At 39.7% G+C, this 22,836-nt stretch overlaps 1 long non-coding RNA gene across 3 annotated transcripts; it reads right to left on the reverse strand.

The window, feature by feature from the left end:
- Positions 1 to 10,705: 10,705 nt before the first annotated feature.
- On the reverse strand, positions 10,706 to 22,704 carry LOC113970766. Of its 3 annotated transcripts, none has more exons than XR_003535325.1 (3): positions 17,527 to 22,704; positions 16,830 to 16,974; positions 10,706 to 16,056 (listed from the first exon to the last, which is right to left on the reverse strand). It is a non-coding gene; the product is annotated as an uncharacterized LOC113970766 (long non-coding RNA). The 3 variants fall into 3 exon arrangements; XR_003535324.1 differs by having other exon boundaries at positions 10,706 to 12,689; positions 13,069 to 16,056; positions 16,830 to 22,704; XR_003535323.1 differs by having other exon boundaries at positions 16,830 to 22,704.
- Positions 22,705 to 22,836: the final 132 nt, after the last annotated feature.

The raw sequence follows: 22,836 nt of genomic DNA on the forward strand, positions 1-22,836 counted from the left end.
ACAATTAGTTTAAGAACAACTAGATTGCTGAAATGAACCAGAGTGATAAGAAAATTAGTTTGTAGAACACACAGATCAGTTCCAAATGTGATTATTTGGCATTAGAGTTTTAGGGTAAAAGCACTAAAAATTGTACTGAAAAGAAGCTAGGGGGTTTTTGATAGCTCATTTGCAAACAGAAGCAGATCACAGTTATTTAAAGTTCTGCTTAATTTTTTAAACTTATGCCACTTTAAAATGACCATATTCTTTAAGCATAAGTTAAAACAGTATTTGCTTAAGCTCCCTTACCTTTTCATTGAATAGGAACCTACTACTCTGCATAGCAGAGTTTGCTGTTAGAAAAGCAAACAAAGCCTCTCATAGGGCCCAAAGAAACTAACTGAGTAGCCACATTTAAAGTTATGCATGCATTTTAACACCATTCTAAATCAGGAGCTGATATCCATGAATTAATTGCCTGCAATGATCACACAGACCATAGAACAGGATGGAATGACACCTCACAATAATCATGGTGCCCATCATGGGACACGAAATGCATGCGATGTGTCTCTGGCACGCCAGGACTGCTGAATCCCACATGCTGTCCTGACCTCAGATGGGGAAATACCATCTGGCATAGAAGCCCCACAGTTGGCACTGCAGACTGCAGGCTCCAGGCTCCTCTCTCTCCCTCCCCACTTCTCATCCTACCCCTCTGACAATTACAGAAACAGCAGTCTTGCAGAAATGAAGTCAAGCTACAAGAATATTGAATGACTGAGTCAGAGACTAGGAATGAGGCTGGCAACTCCAGAGGCTGCTTGACATATACCATTGCCTAAAAGGAAAACTGTGACAAATCAGGTTCTCCTGTACCACTCACTAGACAATGAGATCCCCTCCCTGTTCTTCCCACTACATGCAGCATCATGTCACAGGTGTGCACTTCCCTGCTAAAATCCTCCCAGAAAACACCATACCTCAGGCAAGAATGCTTCCCCCTGCAAAGCCCCTGAGCACAACTTGCTATTCTTGGCTTGTTCTGACCTCCTTTAATTTCCTGACGTTGTTCTGGAACTAGGTGTTGGTCACGCCAGACCAGCCAAGCAGCAATCTTCTCATACCAGTGCTGATTTAGAAAGCCTTTGCTAAGCTCTGACACTGGGAATCTTTTACCATACAGAGATTAAATCACAGACTTCCTTCCAGGGTAGGTGGCACCAGGAGCTGCCAGCTCCAAGCTAGGACAGTAAACTGGGTGGGGCAGCACCCTAATATTACATAGGGCAACACAGACAGAGCCAATGGAATTACTAGTACCAATAATCTAATCATCTATAAAAGCAAATCAAGTGAATCATCTCCACATAATGATGGACTGCCTCACATGAATTAGATTTTTAAAGTGCTTCTAAATTACATGTTACAATTCAAGTTGCTTAGAGACATAAGCTCACTTTGGAAGTGGTCCTCCTTCAGACCAATTTCATATTCTAGATGAACTACTGAATACCAAACTGTTTATTCCTACAAATAGAATATTTGTCTATAGTTTTAAAACCAAACAATTGCAGAATAACGCCATTATTCTGCTGCTGTGACAAATTTTTCAAACTAGATAGGAAATACGAAGTAAATATCTATACCTATAATGTTGCTTTTAAATAGAGCTCTGCCAAGCAATTAGATCCACAAATGACAAAGCTGATGCAAAGCTCTGAATCTTTTTACTCACAGATTGTTTGGTAAATTGCTTTATTTGCATTGGACGCACCACTAAAATCATTCAAACTAGTAACCAATCTGTTCCTGTTACTGTACACCTGAAAGTGTTACAGCAAATCTGTCTTATTACAGCCAAATGACAAATACCAGGAAAACTGCTGCCAAGACTGCCTGATTTGTCTGTGTTGAGGCCTGTGGATCCCACCTGCTCTGTGCAATGCCACTGTGTATATTATATTGCAGCACAGGCTAAGCACAGCTTGGAACACTGCAAAGACAGGCAACATAAGACATCAAATACGAATTCCCCTCACTTAATTAACATCATGTATGTTCTTTGACACACAATAAATTATATTTTTAAAATTTAGAAATTTAGCTTTGATTTCTTTTTGGCTATTCATGTGTGCCATTCTGAAGAAGTAACAAGATTATAGTACTCACAGTGTTCAACCCTGACATTTGAAATGTCTAAACCTCACGCCAAATTATTTTCTGCATCTCCAAAGTGCTTACATATCCTCGTGCTGATGGTGTTTCTTATCTCCTGACATTTCAGTGTTCATTTCAGATTAGCTTTTTAAAGGCATAAAGACTAAAAGGACATGTTTCTGTGTGTTCTGTAACATATTTCTACTCAGTTCAGAGTTTTATTTCTGATACCATACACATAGCCTTTGCTCACTGAAAGCATATATCCATGCAAATGTGAAGGAAGAAGAAATTTGAAAGGAAAAATAGTAATTTGCAACTCTTGAACAGATGAAAACATTGATAAACCATCTATCTTGGGGAACACCTGCTTTTATTTATGCATAATCAAATTCCAAAGCCAAAAGTTGGTAACAACAGATTTCTCTTCCCACTAGCAAATGTGTATCCAGAGGTGACCAATGAAGTTCACAGGCACATGCAATGAAGCAGGTCATGATCCAGGGTAACCCTACCCTGATTTTACTGGTCTCAGTGCCTTAAGACTCCTTGTCCTGTGTCCCAGCTATCCGTGCCTGACTTCGATCCACACTACTTTACAATGAGGTATGTCTTTTTATGAATTGGTTCTTTATTTAGACCTATGAAAATGAGATGTGAAAGTGTGTTGCAAGTGTGCTTTCCCCTCAGAAATGTGAGTCTCACAGCGCTTGCCAATGTGCAGATTGCATGCTGTAAATCCATCATCAGCTGTCCAATCCAATCCCAACAAGGGAATGGATTCCTTGAAAAGGAGTGGGCAGGACAATGCAGGGTATTAATTTTATGTACCAATATGCATTGGTATGTACCAATATGCATTCTAATTTCATGTACCAGTATGCATTTCCTTATCTGCGATTCAGAGCCCCTGGATGAGCTCAGAGCTAACGGTGACTCTGAAAATCAGTGGAATAGTCTTTATAGGTCCACTTGAGACAAATATTGATGGAAATGGAGGCCATAATTACATAGTGAAGATGTACATTCATGTGTATTGTAATTAAAGAGGAATAAAGTGGTCTAGCACAAAACTCACAGTACTAACAGAATGGAGAAGTGCAATGTGACCTTTTTTATAATATATTGTTCTTGCATTAAGGAGATGACTGACTTCTAAATATAGCAGTGTTTTGTAGCAAGACTACTTAACTGGAGTGGTGATGCTATTTCATCTAAAAATAGAGCAATGCTTCTCCCTCAAAATACCTAAAGCCTGTACCTGTGGTTTCAAAAGCACCTGAAGGCAATCTAAGTTTGCACAGTCATGAAATGCAGCTGTCCTGTCCTCTCCTCCCTCTCTGTCTGTAAGGATCTGCTCTTCCCTTGCCAGGCACTAATGCTGTAACACACCATGCCATCACACAGATGTTCCCTGACATCTGGCCAGCTCAGAGAACACTCAAACTCAGTGACCATTTGTACAGAGACAGAATTTAGGTTTGATATGAATGAGGTTTGAGTGAGTCTGCAATCCAGAAATCCATTTTCATGCTTAAGCTCCTAACACAGTGCATGCCTGCACACCTCAAAATGAAATTCAAAGAAACTAGTGAGCTGATCAGGAAGTTACTTGAAGCCACTGTCTTGTCTTAAGAAGTACTTCCCTACAGAGGGAATTGCCAGTGCTCTCTGTTCCATGCAGAATTTGCAGAAGGAAGTCAGGACAGGTCATTGTCCTCTGCTTGAGTCACCTAACAGGGAAGAACACCAAGGTGATAGTGCTCTGATTTACAAAATGGTATTAATCCTTGGTCAGAGGTACGAAATTTGGCCTAATTCCTTCCTTGGCCAAATGCAGCTAAACGCAGACCTCTCTGAAGTGTGCTCTGATCATTAGGCTAACATCTTGCTCTTGGATGATGGCTGCAGTAAAGGTCAGGCACTTTTGGTACTTGAAGTCGTGCCATTTGAAGAGAAAACGGAAAACCAGGCTCATTGGGCAAGACAGGAAACATGACACTAATCCTTTAATCTAAAAAGAAACAAAGAAGGAACTCATCTTCATGACATGATGACCAACTGCAAGCATGGGAAACACAGCTCTAGAGCTGAACTAGGGAAGAAAGCAGCTTTCTTACATGTGAGCTAATTACTTTCAATTAAAATAAAAAAAAAAAACAAACAAAAATACCAACCCCAAATTCGTCTTATAAAATTCTAAGAGTCCAACCTTTTTTCACGCACTCAGGTGGAACCTGCATGTTTATTATTAATTTAGTTTACTTTATCCAGTATTACTAATTTAATTTACATTAATTTACTTTATCAAGCCTACAGTTCCTACTGCAAGATAGCACTCGCACAGCAGCCCCTACTTCCATCTCTGCAAAGTTATGTGAATAATGACACGTATTTCTAAAATGTAGCTTATATTCTTCACAAAAATTGATTTGTTACCTGGTGTGCAACAAGCCAATAATTACACACCCGAGAGAGACATTGATTATTTGAGAGTTGCACAAGCCTGGGTGCTCAGTGGTATTCCACAAACCAACCTCTTTACTACTTATGCACTTTAGCAAACAAAGGAATTAGTGTTTATTGGCTACAAGTTACATAGTTGTCTATTAATTAGTATTCTATCTTCTATTGGTTAATGATTCTCTCACTTCTCATGCTAATTAGTCTGCACATTCAGTCTTTCTCTTAAGTCAGTAGGTTTCTTGGGTCAATGGTCACCATCTCCCCCTGCCAGAATTACCTTTTCCCCAACTGGAGCTGATTTCAGCACAATTGCTGAGTTGGCTTTATTAGTTTCTTCCTTATCTTGGGAGTTCCGTCAGAAGTCCTTGTGGCCCATAAATTCTGCATTCTTTGTGTCCACTGTCAGTGGGCATCCTTCTTCCCAAACTTTGTTAACCTCTCCCTAGGTTTGAGATCACTGAAGCATGTTCAGCCCTAAACCTTAACAAGGCAATTCTACCAACAAGTAATTTGCTTTCTAACACCTGGACATCATTTAGAGATTGTTGGCTGCTGTTTCACAGACTAAATCTCCTCCTTTCTGATTGTTTAGCCTTGAAAGTATACAAGGATCAAACATCAAAGAACATCCTTTCTTAAGAAAATTTTACATATTCCACATTTTTCAACAATCTGACTGTATTTTCACTGTCTCAACCAGAAGGCCTCCAGGTCAGGTAGCAGAGGTGCACTGCCATAGCACCAGCTGTCAGACTTTTGAAAAGGTACAGACATCGCCACTCCTATTTTTGGGTTCCTCTTCCCTGAATAGCAGAAAAGAGTGATGAGGCTAGAGAGCAATTTCTACTTCTTTCCCTTCTTTTGGGCTGTAATGATTGCCTTTCATTTTTAAGATGCTTCAAATTGTTAAGACCAAGGAAAACAGATTTGCTGTTATAAAGACTGTAAACAAGGAGACTGCTTGAAAACCTGTGTCATGGGCCTTCTGACATCTTTCCACAGACATCATGCACAGAATTTTCATCCTCAGCCTTTAAACCAGTCAAAGCCACCTGAAGACTATTTCAGAATGGACAGTCCTGCTAAACCAGTATCACTGCTGGTCTTTTCCTAAGAGTCTTTCTATGAGTTGCCAGTCAGGTCACCCAAATTTTCAGTTCAAAGAGCAGGAGAATCAGCTACCATATCCTCTCACTTCCACAGGAGCTCTCACACCAAGGCAGAGCATCTCACTTAAGATGAATTTCCGAGTGCAAATCAATAGAGAGGACACAGAAGAAAAGATCAAGTATTATCCACAAACTCTGCTGATCACCAGCTTTGTCTTGAAAAGACAATCATAAACTGCCCACTCTAGTAAACGTCTGCATTCAGTAACAAGAGCTTTGTTTCCTTTTTTCCTGGGTAATGAAGAGGAGTTGCAATGTTATTTCTAACCCACTTTCACAACATAGAGTAAGAAGATATTTAAACAGGGAGACAAGGCTATATCAGCTGCTCTTCGAAGCAGATTATAAAGAAGGAATTGCAGCTGCAAAAATGAGGTAATACCTGTATTTCTGGCTGTAAAATATTTGGAATTCAATCATATTTGAACTTTGCAAAATGTCTGCATATGTGGGTCAGTTCACAAGGCAGGACACTGCAAGTTGTTTGTCATATGTAAAAGATGTTTTACAAGTTTAAGTGAAAGAAACAGAGTTCTGATGGTGGCCAGGTGGCTGCTGGTTGCTGGGAAATGCTGGCTGAGCATCTCAGCACACAGGGAAGTGTTTTTTTAAATAATCGGTTTTAGCTGAGCAGGAGGAACGAAAGGGAGCTGTTTGCTTCTGAAGCTGCTGCTCTAGCAAGGGTCTCATTCTGCTTCTGCACTTTTAACTGTTATCCACTTCATAGTAGAGAAAGAGGAGATATAATCAGCTATAGATGGGGCTCCTGCAGTTCAGAAATCTGATATTGCCTGCAGCACAGCTGGAGGCATAGAAAATTTAGCTGAGATGTGAGATTTTACGATTGTATTAGCAAATATAGAAGTACCACTGAAAATACACATTACACATATAGGCTGGAATGGAACTACTCACAACTGATTGTAGGAGCAGTAGAAGGGAGGAGCACAGGTACAAATTACAACAAAAACAGCTATACTGATGTGTAGAGGACTGTATCTTGTCAGACCAGTAGATGATTATTCCCCTTCCTCATTGGGGGAGAAACAGAGTGTAGGTACCCATGCTGACATATCTCCAACTGGGCTTCTTCTGATAGCAGAAATAGAATTCCTGATTACTCATAGGCAAGAATAATTTTTAAATGTTCTTGCACTGAACAACCTTTTTATAAAAAATATGTATTTATTAAATCAAAAGAAGAGAATGCAGGGGTACCACAACGAAAGAATTCAATTTAAGAACTCTAGCTGTGCTTCAGTCTAAGATTAACTATCAAAAACTTCTAGGATCCTATTAGAAAGAACAGAACTTTTTTTTTAATACCAGATCAAAATTTCTTTCTTAATAATTCTTTTCCTTAAGAGAAGACGGTTTTTTCAATTCTTCTCATATGTGCAGCCTTTAATTAGTCTGTTGGGCAAAAGCAGTATTAGCTAGACTCTGCCACAATAACCCATATTTGGTAGCTAATTACTCCTTGAATAGTCTTAAGGCTACCAGCAATTTCAGTACAATTGGCAGCCTGGGGCCCCCAGGAGCTGTTCCAGCATCCAAGAATAGCTGGAACAGGGACACAGGCAAGTCGTGACCCTTTCTCCTCAGCCACAACCTAACATATCTACTGTGCCAAAGGCAAGAGCAACACCGAAATGAAAATATTCCGAAGTGGCTAAATGTGCTCTCTTTATGGCCTTTTTAAACTAATGAAGTAGCATAAAGGGACTATAGGGAAATGGAAAATAGGACCTTTTAAATGCTAAAGCAGTGGCAGGACTACTAATAATTTTTCAATTTTGCAATGTTCCATTAAAACAACAGTACAAAACACTTATATGGGATCAAATCTGACACAAGACTTTTATTCTAGTATATTTTATCCACTTATGCCTCATATTGCAGCAATTTACATCACTGCAATATGGGTGTCAAGTCAGTATAAAATGCTGACTTGATTTAGTAGCATTTCATAGGTATTTTACACAGGTAGAAATTACTTCACGAGGGACACAGCAATATCTGTGATTTCAGTAAAATGATTCCTGCTGTAGACTTGTGTGACATCAGTGGCAAACTAAAATTAACACAAAAATTTAAATCAGAACTTCAATTTTAAATACACTGTTAATTCAGACTCTATTCCACAACTCTAAAGAGGGTTGCTCTGCAAATTCAGCAGTACTTGTGCTTGCAAAGAGCAAGGAATTCCTTCTAAAACACTTCAAAAGTTTATGAGGGATCCCTTTCTACTACATTCTTTTAACTTTAGTTTATCACTGTTGACGAGCAAACTGATACAAGTATAGCTATGAAAGTGCCAGCATTGTTGATGCTGACTGTGAGATGGACACTGGACTCTGGATAACAGTGATAGCTTAGCTCAGGTCTTAGCAGCAGCACCACGAGGCTGTAGGTTTGAAGAGAAGTTGCCTTTGGCAGTGGTATTGACTTAAGGTACTTCCTACAATTTTTTCTTCCTTCCTGGCTGTTTCTTCCTTCCTTCCTTGTTCTCTTAAGAGCCATATGAGTTTTATTAACACAACTGTCTGTAAGCCCACCTTGTGAATCAGGCCATGGGAATTTAACAGGTATTGAAGAAAAAATTCTGCAAAAAAAGCTTCGTTAGGCAGTTTAACCTGAGTCAGTCTCATGATTCTGTTCCCAAACACACACATATAAAGTCATTTTGGCACAGCTGAAACAGTGTCAGGAACGAGTAGCTGACAGTTGAGGTGGGTCCTGAGAATGCCTCAAAACAGGCTGCTGCTGGCAAAAGTGTGCATGGAACAATACATTTACTGTGTCCCTTGCTTACCTGCGTGTGCATCAGCCTGTTCCAGGGCTATGGTCCATGACTTTAAGTACTGCAGTAATTTAGGGCACCAGAAATCCTTTCCCAGTGTTTGTGAGGGAATTTGCCTGCCCTTCTGCTAAGAGCAGTGTTCTTAGCACCTGATTGCAAATCACCAGCCTAAAGGAAAACAAAAGTAAGACATGCTACATTTGGGTTCCACTGAAGTACAAACCTTGACCCTCCTGACTACCTATAGCAAAAGGTACTGTTCAGCTCAGTTCCTCTCAGTGGGAGTTATGCTAAGACCATGTCCAAAGCACTGAAAAAAAATCCTCTCTGGCTTTAAGATCCAGAAGGATTCCAAGCTGACTGCATGTCCTGACTCAAGATTTCCTGCCAGTTGTGCTCCCCTAACATCAGAGTCCAAGACTTGAAGAAAAAACAAGTGCAGCAGATTCTGAAGAAGAGACAAAATTATCTCCTAAAATGGCCCTGGTCATGGATCGGATGGTGGGACAGATGGATTGCAGGACAGACAGAAAGCTGTTGTGAAGAGAAAAAAAAAACTCAAAATAAAGGTAGTCCAACACAGGAGTAGATTGTCCAAGGGTATCTCTTGACTCTTCATCCTTGGAGATACTCAGAACTCAGCAGGACAATGCCCCTGCTTTGATCTGAGATTGACCAAGTGACCTCTAGGATCCCTTCAAAGTAAATTATTCTGCTATTCTGTGACCAAGGAGTGTCATGTGTAGGACTGATGAGGCTCCAAGGATTTAAACTGGGTAATGCTCAGGAAAAATCTGAAACAGTAGTCAAACAAAGCAAACTCTCTTTATCACTTATCCATTCCCCTAAGCCCTTTTTTCTTTCTCTCTTAAGGTCACAAAAAAAATTCTTTTTTTTAACTTTAATTCCCCATGAAAGTATGACATGCAAGCACTTGATAACACAGGTAGTTTGGAGGACCTCAGAGTCTAGAAGCAATACCTGAAAGGTGAAGAGTTACTGTTCAATTTTCAATTTTAACAGTAGCAAAGGTTTTCATCTTGGGTTTTGAGTCTCTTTCCAGATAGTGAAGATCATATATCTTTTCTCACCTCTTATTTTAAATGCTCTGGAAATTAAGGAAGGAAATGTCCATAGTTCTGAAACTGTTAGTAGTTGTGTCAGAGCAGTAAGAGAAATGGGGGCTTGTTTGAGGCACAGGAAATGCTCTCACTCTCTCTTATTATCACTTAGTATAGAGACCAGGTGAAACCTTGACATAGGGAAAGCAAGGCCTTAACTAAGTGCAATTCAGGAAACATTGAGAGGGATAGGTAAAAGGCCTTAATTTATGTTTCCAAAATGAAAAAGAAATAAAATAAATCCTTATATACATTAACAATATTATACTAATGTTCTGTAAGGCTGGAAAGCCTTAGAGACCTACTCAGGAAATCAGAAAGTGGTTTTGCCTTGCATCAGAGCCTTTCCAAGCATTCTTCATTTTGGAGAATTTCTTTTTCTATCATCTGTGGGCAAATCCTAAGTTAGGTGTGTCAGTATTATTGCTGTATAATGAGATTTAAGCACACTGGGAGTTAACATATTATAATCATATACAATTCATAATAATTGTATATAATTATAAATTGTGTAAAATGTTTCTGTTCATATTGCCTTAGTAGTGCAATGTGAGAGTTGTAGGGTTTTTAAAGATTTATATATAAAAAAGTTTAATTAGATTTTTACTGAATTAAAAAATACATTGGTGAGGTTTTACAGACATTATTGTATAACCATTGAATTATTTCTTGTGTGATCAAAATGTTCTTACTCATATGTGTTGTGATTATAGGGCATGTTCTCTGGAGGCTGACATGATTGGCATGGGAGCATAAGGAATGATGGCTAGTTCACTGCAGAAACTACCAGCATATAAAGTTGTGGTTTCCTGACTTACTACTGGGAAAGACACTGTCGTTTGGAGCATGTAAGGATGACAGTAACTTAAATAGAGGTAAGCAGCATTTCCAAGAGCTAAACCACAACACAAAACCTCTACACATGACATGTTCAGAGCTCCAAACTACAGCAATGAAAATAAATAAATACTATGTGTACACAACATCATAATTACATCAATATCTTACAATGGCAAGAGAAAGAGTTTTTAATAATTTCTTCTACAGTGCAATTTACAGCCAGAGCATTTCTTTGACAGAAGGTTAGGCAGCAATAGGGATGTTGGGAGGAAGGGAAGCAGGAAGGCGGAGAAACACAGGACTAGATCCATTCCTGAGAAGTCAAGTCTCTGCATACCAAAGATCCCTTGGTATATTCCTCAATCACACCCCACTAACTATTCCCTTCCACACTGTCCATGTCCAAACCAGAAAAGTAAGTTGTCAGTCTTTTTAAAATATCCTGCCTTAGTTTGATTTCTGATAAAGGCCCAGCACACGAGTTTTCTTTTTGATTATCTTCACATCTTTTGCTCTAAAGGGATGTTGCATGAGGGCCTGTGACCCAGCTCAATTCACAAGTGCCCTCAGAAGTTTGAATACTAGTCTTCCCTGTACTTTTTTGCCTTTTCCATGCAAAGAGTAAGAACACTTAGGACCTCAGCACAGCATTTATGGGAAGGACACAGGAGAGCTATAGGAAAATGCTGACTCCTAGGGCATGGTATTAAAAATTTGCCATTATTTTATAAGACACTTGATCAGGAGAAATCACATGCTTCGTTTTTGTTTTTGTTTCACATGACTCTCATTCCCACCTGGTTTACCACAAATTATCAGGCCCTATCATTCAATGAGATTGGACCCTCCTTGGAGTATGTGGGGCAGCCATATGAATAGTCTTCAGTAGTTTCTTAGCTTTAGGATTTTTGGTCAGTCCTGAGTTTCTGAGACTCATAACAGCCTAAGAAAGTGCCTCTATAATGTCTGCCGCCAGGTAGCTGGACTCATTCCATCCCAAGTGCACTGGAATCACACACTGGACGGCAGATGTTTCTCTTGCAGGTAGAAGTCAAATACATAAAACACATTTTGCTTTAAGTATCCCCATATGTAGCAAATTGCTATGTATCATCAGACCTTAATTTAGTATATTTAACAAACTTTCGCTTGGAAGTAGTTTATGTTGATGAGCTTTTATGAAGCATCACTTTTTGCAAAATTCAACCCCAAAGGATGGTTTAAGTTATCTTCTTGTATACCTTTAGTACTTGCATATAATGTAATGTGATTGCAGTTAAAATAGCACTGCTAGTAGAGATTACATCGGAATGGTTGTGAGCCCAAGCCTGTCTCTGGAGTAAATGATGTGAGTGCTTTGTATGAATTGAATAGTGGTGCGTTGCCAGGAGTTCGGGTTATTCCTCTACAGGAAACTGTATTAAAAATAACAGTCTTTCAGTACAATCTGGTCCCATTTGGAGAACACACATAACCTTTTAAGAGTGATAGTGGTAGAAGAATGCTAAAAACATAAGCTTTTAAAAGGTGATAGTGGTAGAAAAAACAGTAGTAGAAGAATGTTAAAGATGCTTCAGCTGTGCCAAGACTGAAAGTTTTGGAAAGTTCCCCAAAATGTATCAAGAGAAATAAAATGGCACTTCAACTTCTAAAAAGTAACTTCTGCATTCTCCCACAGTGCTAGTTTAGTAGAATTACAGCTCTACAAACTCAGACTTGCATAATAGGAATTCTTGCTGAATTTGGGGTGTGCAATGTTAACACTAGTTGTGTATGTTATTTATTGATTATTCCAATTTTTAGGGGTCTTGTACATGTAAAAGTTTTATTAGCATCACTCTGTCAGTTATGAGAACATTTTTACTAACTTTGTTAATACCAGCACCAGTGGTATAGATGTAGTCATACCATAACAAAGCTGATTTACAGACCCCAGTATGTGCTATACTTTTAAAAAGAATTCTTGTGTTCATATGACTGCATCTACTTCAGGATACCCTTTTCTACTTTAACTTATTTCCTGGTATGGAGGTACAAGTATGCTCTTACCTTGAGAAGAATCATGCTTCTTTCAGTTTATTCCAAACCACAATCATACCCTTTTGCCAGGTCTGCTCCAAATTCCCAGCTCCATTTGTATTCATAACACTATGCAGTTTGGAGGGAAAAAAACTCAGTGGCAATGCCAGCTTTCATAATCCCTGCTATTCTTCAGTTAAATCAGTTCCATAGGCTACTCTAGCATGCACCCAAAAAAATTACTGTGCCAGCCTAGTAAAGACTGCAGTACAGGTGCAGGTGGAAACAAATAGCCAGGGTGGCCTGCACAATGTTAAGCAGTACTGCCATGGAAAGTTGCATTGCGGTCACTTACAACCCCTGGCCAAAGACAGACAATGCTGCAGTGACAAAAGTAAGTTCATAAACTCTAATGGAATTTCAATGGAAATTAACAAAATCCCAACAAAAATTGTACATGACCCCAGCTGATTTTATATCAAAGACAGTAAAACCTGCATACACTTACTGATGGATTCAGCCCTTTGACTTAGGAAATATCAAAAATCACTGGGTTTACACTGCAGTGTTCTGGTTTACAATCTTCACCTCTGTCATGACAATTCAGCTTCAGAATGAAACGTCACAGATCCATAACACGACACAGCAGCTGTATACTTAAAAGAAGAAACATGGTGGGAAGCACAAAATCAAATCCTTTTTCTTTCACAATATGGGCTCAAACCTAACCCAGCAATTTCAAGAATTATGTTTTTATTTATCATTACGACTCATTTTTTCCCATCTCATTAATTACATTTACACGTGAGTACACTTGAGATTTCTACACAAATCATATTCTTGAACATTTCTGTACTTGCCTAAGGTGAAAAATATAATTTGAATTTGTGTCTCTCCCCTTCTTTTCTTCTGAGGAAAAAATTGTCAGTCTATTTACAGCTAATCAGATATAGACATGCTCTGACTTGAAACAGATTTGTCTAAGGACTATGCAGGGTTTATAGCTTATTAGGGTGGTAGGTTATCATTCCATGTGGTAGTAAATAGCTTGAAGAAATAATTTTGTCCCAGGAGAGGTCCTATCAGATGAGATCTTTTCTGTTTGTACCACTCTAACTCTGTGCTGGTTTGGGCATAATTTATTCTGCTCAACTGACAGAAAGCTGGCACAAACCCTGAATACAAACACTGTAACATATGCTCTGAGTGATTTGGTAAAAATGCAGTCGTGCTCACACCAATAACAGATCAAATTTTCACTGCCAGGAAATCCAGCATACACAGATTCTATATGATTTAATGTAGAATCACAGCCTGATATCACTTCATTTTTCTACATATTAATTGAATTTTAATTACTTTATGATGGGCAAAAATAAAGAGTACAGGTTTGTTTGAAATCTCCCTGACAAACACTTGTGTCGAATGAGTCTATTGTACTATAATGGTTCTTCAAGTAGGGACAAACATGATCTACAGAGAGTACTAATGTCTCTTTCATAACACTAGTGTGCATGATTTTGCACCTATATGGCCTGTACAGAAATGAACTCATGCAAGGTAAAAGAGGCGGTAACATCCCTCTGTAAAATAGATGTTGAACTGGCAGTGGATCTGCATCACTGGAGACAAACTCATGTGTAACGCGGATATTTTTGAGCTACTTTTCACCTCTTTGCACCCACTAACAGCACTGGAATAGAGAAAACAGGCTACTCGGATTTTCAACAGCTCATAGTCCTGCATAGGCTTTATGCTGTGTCTGAACTCTCATATGCACCTTGGTCTGTCTGCATAGTTCAATCCCTATTCAGCACAAATCACTAGAAATACATGGTTGCTGTTACCATTGGAGGAAAAGTTTCAGCTCTAAAATTACTTCTGCAAGATTGCATTGGCCATAGATTTTAACAGGAAACTTGCCAAAAACTTACTTCTGTTAAATTCAACCTCTCTTTCTGACTCTCTCCAGGCTGTTTCTGTCTAACATCCGCCCAGCTTTCAATTCTAACAAACTGATTTTTAAACTAAAATATCGTATTGCTTCTTTGGAACATGGATTTCTCATTCAGTTTCAGCCTAGTCCTGATCATTATTCAGAATGAAAAGGAGGAGACAGGGGTACAGAGATAACATATGGACATGCACACACTAAGCCTGGTTTTCCAGTGTCTTGTGTTTTATTTAGTCATATGCAGGCCTGCTAGGTGAGTGCAAAACAAAGGTCAAGGGCTCCTATTTTGATTTATTAGTATTATTTACTTATTTGCAAAACGGTTTTAATAACCAAAGATCTGCACAGTGTCTAGATTTGCCCCACTTGTTGATACGGCATCTAAAAACTTGACAGGAATGTGCTGAGGAAGGTGTGTATTTAACAGGAGGGCAAGCTTTAAAATACTTCAACTCCTTCCCACTCCACCTCCCTCTCCTTGCCAGTGCTGTCTAGCATGGCAGGCATGATCCTGCTCATATGATACAGGAGTAATCATGTGACTGAGCAGCTCTGCCATCTCAGTGTAGCCCCTCCTGACACCTGAGTAATTATCTACCATGAGTTTGGTGATCTTTATATCCGTCCCTTCTGAGGGGAGGGACTGAAACACAGGCACTGGAGTGTTTTGCTTACACAGCATTTTGTTTTGTTTGGTGCTTTCTCTTCTGGCAGTTGAGAATAAAGGTTTGCATCTTTATAAGACATAAATAAAAGATGAATTGGAATGAGAGAATTAGTTAGTATTACCCTTCATGAAAATATTCCCTGTAAAATATAAAAGATTGTGTTCACCTGTTCCAGAGTACTTCACAAACAATTCAACCTGTCTGCTTAAGAGGTTTACAGCTGCTTTTTCACGTGAATTAGAAAGTACCTATTACATGCACAACAATTACATGCCTCTCATCACAGGATCTAGATTACTCCCAAAAGTCTTTTCTCATATAAGGCTTGTCTACATAATCTAGCATAGGGAGTACTCCCCTAAAAAAAGTTGGCCCAGAATTCGTCCTCCCAAAAGTTTTAACACCTGCATTAACCAGAAGAAATATTACTCCAATCAGAATGCCTTGAGAGTTTTGTCAAGCCTACGCCAAAACCACTATATACCAGTGTCAGGCACTGGTAAGAGGCTAGACAAACAGGAACCTTATTCAGAACCAGTGACCATCGCTTGCAATGGGTAGAAGTTGTTAACATACTTGGGTAAACTTCATTTAACTTTTCCTGACATTATTTTAGAAGCAAGTCCCAGACAGTGTGGGAGCTGCAGAGAAAAATCAGCTATTGTTCTTAGCCACTGCTAAAGCAGAACATGCATTCGGAAGGCAAGACACCACTTCCTTTTACACTACCAACAGTTTACACTAATTTGTGGCATACTTCATTTTGCACCTTTACTTGAGAGGCTGAAAGTGAGTATTCTGACAATGTCTGGATCCTGTAAACTTACCTTAGGAGTTGTTTTGAGCTGACTCACACTTCTGGGAGCATCCATGTCTTTGACAAGAAATCAGGAAGACTAAAATTAGAAATACTACATGTATTCAGATGAAACCACTCTAGGGAACAGTTTATTGTTGATATATAGGGCGGCTTGTGCTAGGAAAATGCTTTGGAACCCCCATGTTTCTATGTTACGAGGCTTTATAGAGGCCTGTGGTGCTAATTCTTTAACAAGCTTTAGGTTAGGCGACCACAAATTTGTACAGTTGTATAGGCCAGAATAATTTTAAGGTTTGCATGGGGTAATGGTTGATTTCTTTTTCAAAATACATGTCAAATTAAACATAAATCTTGGCGCGTGCTTTTCTGTGAGCACGGGATGCTGTTGTATCTGATCTTACAGATTAGCTGCTTTACTCTTCTTTAAAACATTCTTGCATAACAGCCATCTTTATAACTAAGTGAACAACAAATGTCTAAATAAACAACTCCATTAATATTGGAAACATATGAAAGGAAATGTTTTAAGAGCAAGGCCATCAAACCTTCTGTCAGCTAACAAAAAAACGGTTTTAATTTCCTAGTACAGTTTGGAAGACCAAATCTGAAGTGAAATCTGTGAAAATAAAGTCTACAAATGCACTGTCATAACTTCTTTGTGTTAGGTTATTGCTCAGAGAGCTTGTAATTAGTCTTTATAGAATTTGTATCTGCACATAAACTTTAGACACTGGAAAGCATTTGCTGCCCTTCTAGCAAGTGCCTTCTTTCCTTTTTCCTCGTGCCATTACATTGTCAGAGTTTCTTATCCCTTGTTCCTGTTGTACCTGCAGCAAGTCTTGGAATTTGGTGTTCCTCTTCTGCATCTTCACAGCAATGGCATTGGGAGTGAGATGCATTTCTTTGCTATCTGTAGCAATGGCTTTGCTCAGCCTCCTAACTGGCCCTTCCATCCTCCGAGTAGCCGCAAAACTAGAGAAAGTGAACGCATTAATCTGAGATTCCAAAGAAGAATGTTGTCTAGCTGCCTTCTGATAAAGGCCCTAGTTTACAAATTTTAACACAATGACTATGCTGTCTGTCTAAGCAACAAAAAGGTGCTCTGTTCCAGTAGAGGAATTTCTTCAGCCAATGAAAAGATTTTTGTGGACTCTGGTGACAATACCACGTATTGGTGAATGTGTTAATAACAGGAGAGATACATTAAAATTCACCTCATTAAACAAATTAACCAAAATCATGCTTGTGGAATAAGTCTGTAAGTATTATTTATTAGAAAGTGGCAAAGGCTACTGATGTGTTGCTGATGCATATGTTGCTACCTGATAAACATAATCTGGCTGTATTCTGCAACTTCCTCCTCTTTTCTCATCAAAAATAGAAACACAGGGCAAAATCTAAAAAAACATGGACTTTGCCACAGAGGACTTCAGCAATTTACTCCTTGCTTGCCAAAGAACAGGAGCTGCATGTGTACAGTTTTCATACACCCCCCTCCATAAAAAAAAAAAGACTACGACTTACGAGGACAGACTGATCTTTGGTGACATTGAATCCTGACAAACTTTGTCCAATGAAGAGGTCTAAAATCAGTAATCCAAGTCACGACAACTCTATCTCAATCTGTATCCCGCTATGTGTGAATGATGCAGTTCTACAGATTATGACATCACACTAAAGAAAAGGCATCTAATGGTATGAATGGTGCCTATTTAAAATATATAGGTCACTACTATGACACATTTACACTTGGCTGTGTATTTACCATTCTCCCCCTCAATAATCAGGTGGACTTTGGGATGGAAGAGCGGTAATAAACTTCTGCGTAAGCTGCCTAAATGGGTTTTGACCTTTACAGAAGCCAATCTCTCTAGGAAAAGCCAACAGTGTAACAGATAAGGCTAAAAACTGTATATTGGCTTGAAACATTGGTTCCTTCACTTTGATCCTGCAGGGGACATCTGTGAATTTGTTGCTTAAATCTCCTAGGATAGCTAGTGGCCATTTTTGAAATGAACCCAAAAACTGGGGCATGTTATCAAACCCAGAAGCAGATCTACTCCTCTGGTCAGCTACTATGAATCACTGGCTTGTCAAAACAGGGATTTGTTGGCTGTCTCTCTGAACAGTAGTCCGGAACAGTCCATAAAAATATTGTGATTTAAGACTAAAGGGAATAAAAAATACCTCATAGACTTAATGGAACTGAGATGGAAGGCAGGTAAGCAGGACAAAAAGATACAGGAACTTGGACCTGTGACCAACTTCTCTTTCTGATCTTTAATGTACAGTTAATGCAGTTGACAACTGTATATCAACACTAACACAGTGAGAACAGCTGCTGAGGCAGACACCTGTGGACAACCTAGAGGATGATGACTGTGGTGAACCAAGGAAAATACCACAGGAATTTTTACATAAGTGATATCATGTTACAAAACAATATGTACATGTAAACACAACAGCATTTCATAAAGATAATCCCAAGGGAGTTTAAATGAAAAAAAAAAAGCATCAACTGAAATTGGGCTAAATCAATATTGTTTCAATACTAAAACTGTCTATGTTAGTGATGTTTCCTACGGGGGAAGCGAACACACAAACCTAGCTTTTTTAAAAACCAATACAAGGTTACTGCTATTATTAAATTTGTGAAATTAAAACCACTGGAAAAGCTCTCACTGACTTAATGGGATTTAACTATAATAACTGCACAGATAAATATAATCTGGTTACTCAAGTGCTTGTTTTGCCAGTGTTGTAGTAAAATACACACAGTACAACTCTGCCCAGTATGCAAAAGGGCGTACCTGTATGGTTGAGGACTGAGTTGGAATAATGGGTTGGAAATACTAAAATTATTTGCAGTTGGTTTAAGGACTTCAAATCATTATGCCCAAAGGCCTGCCTGGATACTTGCACTGCTGTTTCACTACAGTCTACTTACTGTAGTTCTCAAGTCACCATTGAAAACAGAGCCACACACATACAGCTGAAAATATCCCAAACAAGCTGTTTTGTTAAAAATCTGCCTGTGCAAATGCATTGGGATATGGGTTTTGAAGATGTATCTCTAGCATACAAGTCAGTGCTTGACAGATGCTCAGAGGCTCCTGCTGGTCCTAGTGTGGACTAGAGACTTCTCTGTGAAACACCTCCTTAGACAGAGAACTTTATGAGGGATGAACAAAATCCCACTGTTATGTTAGAGACGAGCTGAATCTACTTCTATGACATTATGACCAAGCACTTCAGACATCACACTGTTTCTAAAGACTAAGAAAAAACAGTACACTTTGTACCAATGAAAAATTGAGCCCCATACCAGCCACTGTGAATATTAACTCTATCCTAGCCAAAACTAGCACACTGGGTCAACGTGAATTTTGCAAGATGACTGTTCATACTATATTTTGAATTCTGAATGAAATTTCCCAATAATTCAGCAGCCCTTCATTAAAAGACCCTGTGACGTGACAATAAAAAAAAATTGTAGCATTTAAAATAAATATGTGTAAAGGAATACAGGCAGATACTATTTTGAAATAAGACATCAAGCACTGCACTGATTTCATCAGTAAGCATTTCCAAGCTGCATCAGCTTAAAACAAAATCGTCAGTGCATCCCATACATTAAGCTGGGTTTAAAAATACCCCAAATCAATGGAGCTGATTGACTGTTCTGTTATTTCAAATTTACTCAGAAATCCCTACATTCCTTGACACACAGTCCACCTCCCAATCTATACTGAATGTAGCCTGTCCTTGTGTGATAAGAGATGTTTCTTCAGCTTCAAAATCCATAGAAAATAAGCCTCAGCCATGAGACTGGCTTGTGTCAGAGTTAGATTTCTGCTTGTAAAGCTGTGCTCTCGTTGTGCTTTTCCCTGAGTTGTCTTCTTCCCAGAGCCTGCAATAAGCAATGTTTGAAAAGAAAAAGTGAATAATAACTCTGAGTTGAGGCATTCACCTCCTAATGGAAAAGTTATCCAAAAGATGAAGAAGCAGAACAAGATGAAATTGCATATGACTATAGTGATGAGCTATTAATTTTCAAGGTATTCTTCAAATTTTCTCAGGTAAAAAAACCCTATAAAATTAAATAATTACTCAAGAACAACCAAAACCATAACATCTGTAATTAGAAACTTGGTAATGTTCTTTCATATATGTTTTTCCAGGGTTTACCAAGCTCTTTGTGGGAAACTGTGATATGTAAACATTATTACTACTTTTTTTGCTCTTCAGATCAAATTCATATGAATGAGGTGTGCATTGATTTCAGAATTTGGAAAATTCTGAGATATTTTTCCCCACAGGTAACCCACAGTGTCTGATTTTCCTTTCACTCCTTTAATCATATTGCTGTAATTACTCCACTGACACTCACAATTACGTACATTAGCTATATGTGGGCTTCCCAATCATGGATCAGGATCTACGACAGCTGGCTAGATCAAAATAAGGCTTGTTCATACCTAAAGAACCACTAAGAAGTGCACACAAAGAACAGCAGAAGCAGCACAATAATGCTAAGAGACTTCTGGAGACCCTTTATCAGTTGTGTGACTTTTGTCTTGGCAAACCAGAGGCAGGTGAGGAAGAAACACTGAAGTGGTCATAATGGAGAAACTGTTTTCTGGTATTTCTTTGGCAGGTGAAGCTAACAGCACAGTAACAAAATTTGACTGAAGTTGAAACTTGTCTACCCCAAATCAGGATGACAGGTTTGGAAATGGTCTAATCCAGGTATACTTAGTATTGGTATTACACTGTTTCTAATATATTTGTCTATTTTCTAGTATTTAAATTCTTTCAAGTACAATTCTTCTAAACTTGGTCTTTTAAATGATTTAATTTCCTTAGGGCAGGTTCCTGGAGCTCCTCTTGGTTTCCAGCTCTTATGTGAGGATCAAAAATAGCCACGATTTTGCTGTACTAGATCCAAGGCTCACAGAACTAAGTCAAGATGTCCCAGCCAAGCTCAAGTACCAGTATATTCTCTTAAGAAAGGATCCAGAACAGAAAAAGGAAGCTTAGAATGCTTAGAGGTGCATGATTTCTGAAATTATTCCTGCCAGGATTTAGCACGATTTGGCACACCACCACATTCATGCAGTGGAAAACCACATGTTCTCAAAGAAACATGAAGAATGATTTAGCCAGTCTGTATGAATTCAGAGATAAGATCTTAGTAGGAAGACAGGTAAAAGTATTTCACATCTCTTACTATTTGTTTGTGTTTTCTGAACCCATCTTTGAAATACAAAGGAAGTTAAGAGAACACATTAGGATGATGTGGAAAAATCTAAATTAAACTCATGAGGGAAGGAAATCTTTTTCTGACCTGCACCATAGCTGTGCACAGACAATCCAAATGTGTTATGATTCTGTAATAAAAACTATTGTTAACCACAATCAAGCTGTGACTTGTTGAGATAAAAGCACTTTCTTAATAGTGTTTACTTATACATATATTAAATAGAGCCTGCTTGGATAAGGAGAACAGTAGTAGTTTAATTGCAGGTCTTTAACTGGGAAGAACTTTATCCTGTTTCATCACAAAAGTAGTCATTACTGAACTGGCTCAGAGGGCAGATTAAACACCTAATCATTACACAGGATGTTGAAAACCCAAGGCTTTATGTAGATGCCAAGTATCATGTTATTTTCCACTGGGTTGAGTTTCTTGCACTGTCTTCCCAGTCTTCTGGTGAAAACATTTGTTTTCCAACTTTTGTAAGCGAGTTATATGATTGTGAATTACTCCTAAGGCTGGTATAAGGCAGGGATGCTTCAGCACCAAGCAGTTACATGGAGTAACAGCGTTTCTCAAGTCCGAAGTACTTCTTGTACCACATTCCAGCCACAGGGAGAGTTGCTGAGCCAGGCTTATATTCCCTGGGCCCAGTTACATATTCATAGAGTGGCTCTTCCGAATCATCCCATGAGACGGTCAGTGCTGCTTTGGGAACACAAAGTGAAAGGCACAGAAGGGCTACATTCTGCCCCGGCCTTTGTGTTCTAGGTGTCATCCTATTGAGATGACACAAACCCTCTCTCTCCGTGAAAATAATAAAACCTTTAAGAAGTCTTTCTCCTCACATAACTGAGCAAACTCACTACCGAGCATGGGTTGTACTTAAGAAGGCATACGAGAGCCACCTATGTGCTGTCACTGCTACATTTCATTGCACGAGGGGTAATCCTACTAGATCAGCCTTCTGTTACTAATCACCCCGCTTTCTAACAGCAGAAAATGAAAGTGTGCATTTACTCTAAGTAGCGAAGTGCAGCCCCCCAGCGCCACCTCCAAAGGCTTCTCTCCCTTCCAAGACCGGCCCCGCGCCACCCGAGTGGGCAGCGCCGCTGCCTCAGAGCCCTGCGCAGACGTGTCACTCCCTCAGCAGCTGCCCTGCGGGCGCTGCACGACGTGGCTGTACCGCGGTGGCCAAACGCCGCCGGCCTTCAACCCTTTCTTTCCCCGGTGCCGGCGGGGGCCGGCGCCTCCCGCGACCCACCCCGCGGGTCTAACGCAGTGCCCTCAGTGGCGGAGGGACTCAGCCTTCCGCCCTCGGCCCCCTCAACCCTCAGTCCTCACCCTTCACCCCTCAGTCCCCTCACGCCTCTCCTGGAGATTCCCGCCCGCTGCCGTGAGGCGGCGGCGCGAGCGACCCCGCACGAGACGCACCCCACACCCGCCGTCACGCTCTCGCCAGCACCACCCGGGCGAGCGACCGCGCGACGGCGGAAAGGGAATGCGGGACTTACTGCGCGCGCACGCGCGCTGGAGGCTGCGGCACCTCTCACGCGGGCGGAGCGCGCGCGCGCCGT

This window comes from Neopelma chrysocephalum, unplaced genomic scaffold (assembly GCF_003984885.1).
Source record: "Neopelma chrysocephalum unplaced genomic scaffold, ASM398488v2 Primary Assembly neopelma1_79, whole genome shotgun sequence".
Taxonomy (NCBI): domain Eukaryota; kingdom Metazoa; phylum Chordata; class Aves; order Passeriformes; family Pipridae; genus Neopelma; species Neopelma chrysocephalum.